The following is a 7,877-nucleotide window of genomic DNA, read 5'->3' as shown; positions in this document are numbered from 1 at the left end:
ATAAGATATCCTTGTATATGAGGGTATGAGACACTATAACTTGTATATGGAACTATAACCTTACAACAACATCAATTAAGAATTTCAAACAAAAACGCAACAAATTTCAGTCAATATAGAAACAGTAAATAATCAACAAATGAGCAAGCTCAAATAACAAATAACCATATAGCAAATATGGACGGTATAATCACCTTCCCATATAGCAAATATGGACGGTATAATCACCTTCCCATATAGCAAATATGGACGGTATAATATGCATCATGGGCATTTAAAATAAGGGGCAAAAATTTTTAAAAAAATTTGTAAACCACCAATCCACATACTTCTTCTTATTCTTATTCTTATTCGATATTTCACCCTTGGAAGAATCCTGAAAAGGAAAGTGGGGAAAAAAAAAATTAAAATTACCATTCTTTTGTAAAATAATAATTCATTAGATATTATCACCCGACACAGATTTGTACTGGAAATCTATATAGTATTGGCCATGCTTATGAGTATTCTTACTATATATAAATATAGTAAAAGTTATCTAAACATGGCAAAAATACTATCCTAGTATAATATGCTAAAAGGAAAAAAAAGAATACATGTTACTTTGTAAGAATACTATCTTATGATTTCATATACTTTGACATTTCTGAATTTTATATTTTTATTTTTATCTTCAGTCAAATATACCCATTTTGAATGCATGCAGATTGGTATCAAAAGCAAGCTTAATCAATTGGATGTTCATATTTTTTCAACCAAACATATCAAATCATATTAAGGGTGATTATACTATCTGTTTTAGAATTGACATATGACCGACTTATCACCAATGCTAGGACTTATCACCGACTTGTAAAACTTGAAAAGATAGAGCATGTCAATTTCAATTATACAATTCACTTGTGCTAGTACTCGAAGGCAACATTTGTAATCTACATTGAAACTCAAATTTCTACCATAAGTCTACCCGACTAATGTCACAAAATTTAGCAGTGGCGTAATGAGATGGAATGATGATGTTTAATGAGACAACGATTTTAAAAAAGGTGTTAGTTGAGTAGTTAATCAAGCTTCTGATAATAAACATCATGTTTTTGAGAATATAAAACTATAGCTAGGAACTATAGCTGGGAAAACTCTGATTCTTATGTTACAGAGCATGATAATATGATATGCTTTTAATCTCTTTTCTTTCAATTCTTTTTCTCTTTTCATTTTTCACCTGAATATTTACTATAGGATGTTCTGTCCCCTGATGATATATATTTGATGTTTTCATGATAGGAAATTTGCTGGACACCCTATACGAATTGGGTGCTTCCTGATGAGCTGAAAAAAGATCAACAGTTCGTAACAAGACTTGGCCCGATTTTTTGTAACAACTATGTGGTTCATCATAAACCAAATCTTGTTACAAAACAATTGGGATGTTTCGAACTCGACCAAGTCATGGATCGTGAAAAGCTCACCATATTTAATCATCAGATACGATTTGTTGATAATCGTGGCTCTAACGGGCACGATTATTGCAAGTCGTATGAGAAGGAGCTTATATTGTGGAATAAAAAAGTGTGCATTAATGAAGTCGATGATAGTGATGGCGATGATGCTCCTCATTCTCCTCCTCCTCCTCCTCGTCGTCGTCAGCGTCGGTTTTATGGAAATGTGGAGGATGCTCGGAGAAGCAATCGTCCACGAAATCCGCCTAGGGTGTACTCACCCCCCTGGTGAGCTGGGGTTTTTTTTTAAGAACTTGTATAGTTTTAGAACCAATTGGTTTTGTGGGTTTTTTTTAAGAACTTGTATAGTTTTAGAACGAATTGGTTCTGTGGGTTTTTTTTTAAGAACTTGTATAGTTTTAGAACCAATTGGTTCTGTGGGTTTTTTAAAAAAAAAACTTTTATAGTTTTAGAACCAATTGGTTTTTCGGTTTCAGAGCCATTTGGTTATTATTATTATTGTTATTACCAATATTATTGTTATTGTTCTGGTTTAAAGGTAGTTTAAAGACTAATTTAGTATATTTTAGTGACCACTGTCCTCTTTTTATAGAGGAACATTGATAATTTTATTCGTATATTCAATGAATATTAGATCCCAAAAATGCTTTGAAGCTAATCAAATGATTGAACAACTCGGTCTAACAAATATGAAATCACAAAAATGCTTGATGTAAAGGTGAGGTGCTCTCTTCATTCAATTCGTGTAAAGAAGAAGGAGGAGGAGGAGGAGGAGGTTGAACTTAGAAAATGTAATATGAGATTAAACAAAAATGTTATGTAATTTTTTTATACAATATATGGAAAAACATTTTGAATCAAAATGGTAGATGTAAAGGCATTAAAATCATCTTAGATTCAATATAATGCTTGTATGTACAGCATGCTTAGAGGATATATATATATACAAGTGAACATTTGATATGACAGAATGAATATTTTATTCGAAAAGATGAATATATTTCTTTTTGAGAATGAATGATATTTCAATTCATTAAGTAATATGAGTTTCGTTATACTCCATTCATGTTTTTGTAGGAAAGGTGAGGTGCTCTCTTCATTCAAGTCATTGGATACGTATATGATCTTTGTCTCAAAATTAAAATACAATTATATGAATATATAAATATAAATAATCCTACCTACTCTTCATTTAATTAATATATAAAATTGAAGAATTGCTTTGCTCTTCGAGTCGGATTGATTTTGATTCTGTGCTTGAGGACATTATTTCCTCTATTTCTTGGTTTGATTTTCCCATCAGGGTGTTAGCAATACACTCAGTGTTCCGCCTAGTTTTTGCCCCAAACCTACTGTGGTTGCTAATGTGCCAGATGTGCCTCCTAAATCAACAAATCAATCTTTCAATCAGATTGAATTTATAACTTGTATATCAGTATATCGATACCTGGTTTCTGATTATATAATTCTGTAAATCCTGTCAGTATAAAGTAATTTGTTTTTCTATCAGTAATTTGTTTTATTTGCAAGTGTTTAACTGAAGTGCTTTAGGACTTATCGGCAATTATTTAAATATCATATATGATGTGTAATAGTGTATATGCTTATGAAAAAATCTTGTTGATATGGAATGACATCAATGAACTGCCGCATGTGGCTGGATTTACTCACTTCTGAACAATTTAGCGGGGTGCAAGTGTTTAGGAACATTTTGATCATACTTTTGTTAGCACTAACCCCTTTAAAGATTGTAGTCAGAGACTCAGAGTCATCACTTATTATGTATTGTTGTTATTGATAGTACGCATACATTCTTCTCTATAAATATTTCTTCTGCTCCTAAAATTTTGCAACACTTAAACCAAAAGGTAGACAGTTTTTTGGAAGTGGAGGAAGTATTTAGATGTACAAGTTCCTTGTTGAAAATTTCCAATTAAAAGAGGAGGTTGAGTGTGCAAGTAGGTCTTTATTAGTTCTTAAATAGGTGAGTAAATGTATTTACAATTGAAACTCTTGTGGAGTAGTGCATTCGGCCTCTTTAATGATATTGATGGGAATTCACACATTTTATTTTTATAATTAACAGCCTAACAAGAGTGATTACATAAAAGATGCAAATGTCAACATTTGGGGTGTTTTTATTTTATTTTTTGTAACCAATATAACACCATCTTATGTGCATTGTGTGTCAGATGGGTAGGTGTTTTGTCCTTCCCCCTGACCCTTGTGCATGTAATCTAAAAACATGAATTTGCAGTTGGTTGAAGTACATAAAAGAGCCTATGCTTTCTGAGTTTGCTTGTTTGTATGTGAGAGTAGATATGTTAATAGAGATGGGGAGATATCATCCCCAATCAACCCCTGTGTCTTTTTCATCAAGTGTGGTAATGATGAACCAAATATGCATAATATTGGTTGAATCAAATATGCATAATAATATATATAAAAAACATGCTAATTGATGTGTTGCATTTTATATTGTGTGTCGCTGTCAATTTATATTAGTTTTCCTGAATTGATTGCTCTTCTCAAGTGCCTAAAAAATTAATTATCGGGTGTATTTTAGGGTAGACAGAGCTAAATTTTTCCCTCTATTATATTTTTGATTGAGAAACAGATCGGTCATGCATTCTCTCTCTTCCATTTTGTATTTTACTTAGGACTAATATAAGTTGATAACTCATCAACTTAGGACTAATATAATTGGTTGGACTAATATAATATCAACTTAGGAATAATATATTAGTCCTAAGTTGACTTATATGATTGTATAGCTTTGCGATTTCGGACTAATATAATATTATATCAATCCAACCTATTATATTAGCTTTTTGTATAGCTTTGGGATTTTTGGAAACTGTGTGTTGGAAATAACAGGACTAATATATCAGATTAAATTTTGGGATTTCGGGTAGTGATGTGGTAATTGAAATAGTAGGATCAATAATATTGTGTTTGGGAAACTATGTGCACGCTATAGCTTATATCATGAGAAAATATCCAGTTTTTGAGTGACATAGCTTCAACTATGAGATGAGGGGTTTGCTTATGATATCTTTTTGAATTTTTTTAATGTATGTTCTCACATGTGCATTAAAATTAAGAGAATGCCTATTAGGTGGACCATAGTGCACGTCTTCTTTTGTAATGGGGCAACAACCTGAAAAACAAAAGGCTTATTATAAAGCTTCTATTTTTGAATTGTTGTTGCATTATTTGAGCCATGAGAGTTGTTTGCAAATATATTTAGGTACATTAGTAAAATTGATCATGATAAATTATTAGTAGTTTAGAATAGATATCTTTTGGAATTTACAAGACATAAACAGGATATTAGTTGACCCATAGAACTTATAACCAATTCAACTGTCAATTCTAAGTTCCAGTGGATGTTTCTCTTTTGAGGTCAGGGTTGCAAGTGGTAAAGGTATAAGCTGCTCGTGTATTAGGATCTCTTTGCGAGGAGAATGAACTCCAGGTGATGGTTCTATTAGGTGGTTGCATACCTCCTTTGCTTGGTCTACTCAGGTCCAGTTCATCTGATGGACATGTATTTTGAGTTACTTCCCCTGACATACTTCCCTTGTCATATATTATATATTATAATCTTATATATATATGTGCCATGTAGGTATATATGTCTTGACCTTTCTACCAATCTTTATTTGCCCAAGATTTGTCTTCACTTATGAAATTTAGCTCTTCTAGATAGCAATTGGTTGATTCCTCTTATTATTAAATACTAATATGAGATAAACGAAGCGTGTGTGTATGTTGTTGGTGGATGTTACAGTTATACTATATCTTCAGGGGGCTTTTAATGAGTATGCTGCTATTTTATTTTTTAATTCTATGATACCTGTCTTAGAAAAATGACTTCTTTCATGTTTGTTTATCTGTTGTTTGAGCTCGATTCTTTATATTTTTGCAATATATTCCGTGATTGGTTTGTTGCAATTCTACTGCTACATACAAAGTATATGATATACCTCTTCCTTTTGGATAAATAATGATTCAAGAATCCCGAGATCCATAACTGTTTGAGTTAAACCCATGTAACCTTAGTTCTGGTTTTCTGAAGTTTTGGAAACTTGAATAGCAAATAAAGATCCAAGCAAGCACAGTGACACCTTAATTTTATTGTGTAAAGGTAGGAGTAAAGTAGAAATTACTCCTTTTCTATATCCTTTATGCATGTGTGCTTTTCACTTAGGTGATCTAAACGCTTTAATGATTATATCTATTGGTTAGGTCCTAGGAAGTTACTGGTCTATTGATTGATAATATATTGCTTTAATCCTGTTGTTATGCCCCTTTTTTATTTGGGTTTATTTCTGCTGCTAATTTAGGTCCTAGAAAGTTATTGGTTTATTGATTGGTGTAGGTGCTGGTAATTTGTTTTTTTTTTGGTTTAGATGCTTGCTGTTACGTGGTGTTCATATGTGTTTAGTGGTTTTGTTTTGGTCTATTGGTGACGTGCAAATTGGGTTTAGTGTTCATGTGTGTTTAGTGTTTTTTTGGTTTAGTGTTCGTATCTTGTTCTTTCTGTCCGATATGGCAAGCATCAACTTAAACTATTTTTATTTTTCTTTTAGGGTAATTTGGATCCTGCTCTTGGAAGGCAGTAGATGGTTGAACGGGTTGCCCACAATCCTTTATGGTTGGAACTAGATGCCAAGATTTACATCAATATGTTACGAGCTGTCTTCCTCTATTGTATATATGTTCTAACACAAAACAAGGTGGAACTAATAAAAAATATTTAAGAATCTAGCTAATTGCTAAAGATTTTACGAGTTATATATTGCTCGTCACATGTTGTCAGATGGAACGCAAACTATGGACATCCATACAATGATTTATCGAATGTACGAGTTACGTGATATTGGAATGCGAATTTGGTACATTACTTATCGAATAGGAAAAACATGCTTCAGTTTAGCTAATTACTTATGCAATGTACGAGTTGGAACATTGCTTGTCTTACATTGTTATATGGATCGTAACGCACATACAAATTTACATCTTTAGTTATACTTTATATATCATTTGTTGCATAAGTAACGTTTCAATTTTAATGATTTAGGGGTAAATAAGCAAAAAGGTGAAAGCAATCGAAAATTCGACGAATTACTCATGGATATACAAACTAATAAATTTTTTATAATAGATTTTCACGTGGAACACGGCGCGCATGCTTCAGAAGCGCTTCAGAAGAAAACGCTTTTTTTTTTTTATTGGAAACAACCGCCAAAATTTTGGTGCCAAAACAACTTGTTGAAGTTCGTTAATCTGTTTGTTCATAATTGTTTAGAACTTGTTTATAGCTTGTTCAAACTTGAATTTTAAATTATTCTAACATCTTTAAAAATATGTACTCCGTACTACTTAAGCTCCATTAATGTTGCAACGTTTTTCTTTTACAAGTACTCGTACTTATTTAGTAAGATAGGGAATGAAGCTAATCAAATGATTGAAATATATAAATAAGGCTCATTGACATATCACTTTTTGACTTATTTTTGTTATAAGATACAAGTTCAGTTCAATTCAACCCACTTCAGTTGAGTCGCTCGTCTAGTTCAACCCAAAAGAAAACGACATGATGGGGAATCACCTTTCACATTTTTCATCATTTGGAGTCTCATCTTCTAAATTTCACTTCTCTTAATTAAGTACAATGTATTCATTTTTCTTAATTTTCACCCGATTCCAAACACGACACACATATACTCCATACCAAATTTCATAGATTGTATGGGAAGGGAGTATCAAATTTCAACAGATTGCACTCAGTAATTGGATTACAGGCTTGCCATTATAATGTAAGTTAGCAGTACAACTTTTCACCTTGTATTGAAAAACGCATTTATTCTTTTCCATTTTGGCATTCATGAATTTATTTATTTTAAATTTTTTTTAGAATGCATTCATTAATTTGTACTATTCCTTAAATCGAAAATCCACAATTGTTTTTATACTTAGCCATTTCTCATTGCTCAACAACACTCAACAGTCACACTCAGTACTAAAAAAAAAATCAGATCAAAACCATATTTTCTTCTTCAACAATGGCGGAACTAATCATGGAAGAACAAGAAGAACAAATGGTATCATCAAAAGGAGGGAAACCCACTAAAAAGATTGCACATTTCATAAAACCCATTTTGAGTTCAACGGATTCAACCCCAAATCTACCTTCAACTCACCTCCCACAAAAACCCATTTCACTCAACTGCACTTTGAATGGTTGGAGGTACCCAACTCAAATGTGCGCTTCCTGGGTTGATAGATTGCACTCTTCTTACCACTGTATCTGGAAAAGAGCAGGAATATATGACGCAATTTTGAGTTCAAAGTATAAAATCGTTAAAAATGAAGACTTGTTTTTTGGGTTGGCTGAAAGATGGTGTTGTG

Source organism: Chenopodium album, chromosome 8, assembly GCF_948465745.1.
Source record: "Chenopodium album chromosome 8, dcCheAlbu1.1, whole genome shotgun sequence".
NCBI classification, from domain to species: domain Eukaryota; kingdom Viridiplantae; phylum Streptophyta; class Magnoliopsida; order Caryophyllales; family Amaranthaceae; genus Chenopodium; species Chenopodium album.
This window is presented reverse-complemented; position numbering follows the sequence as displayed.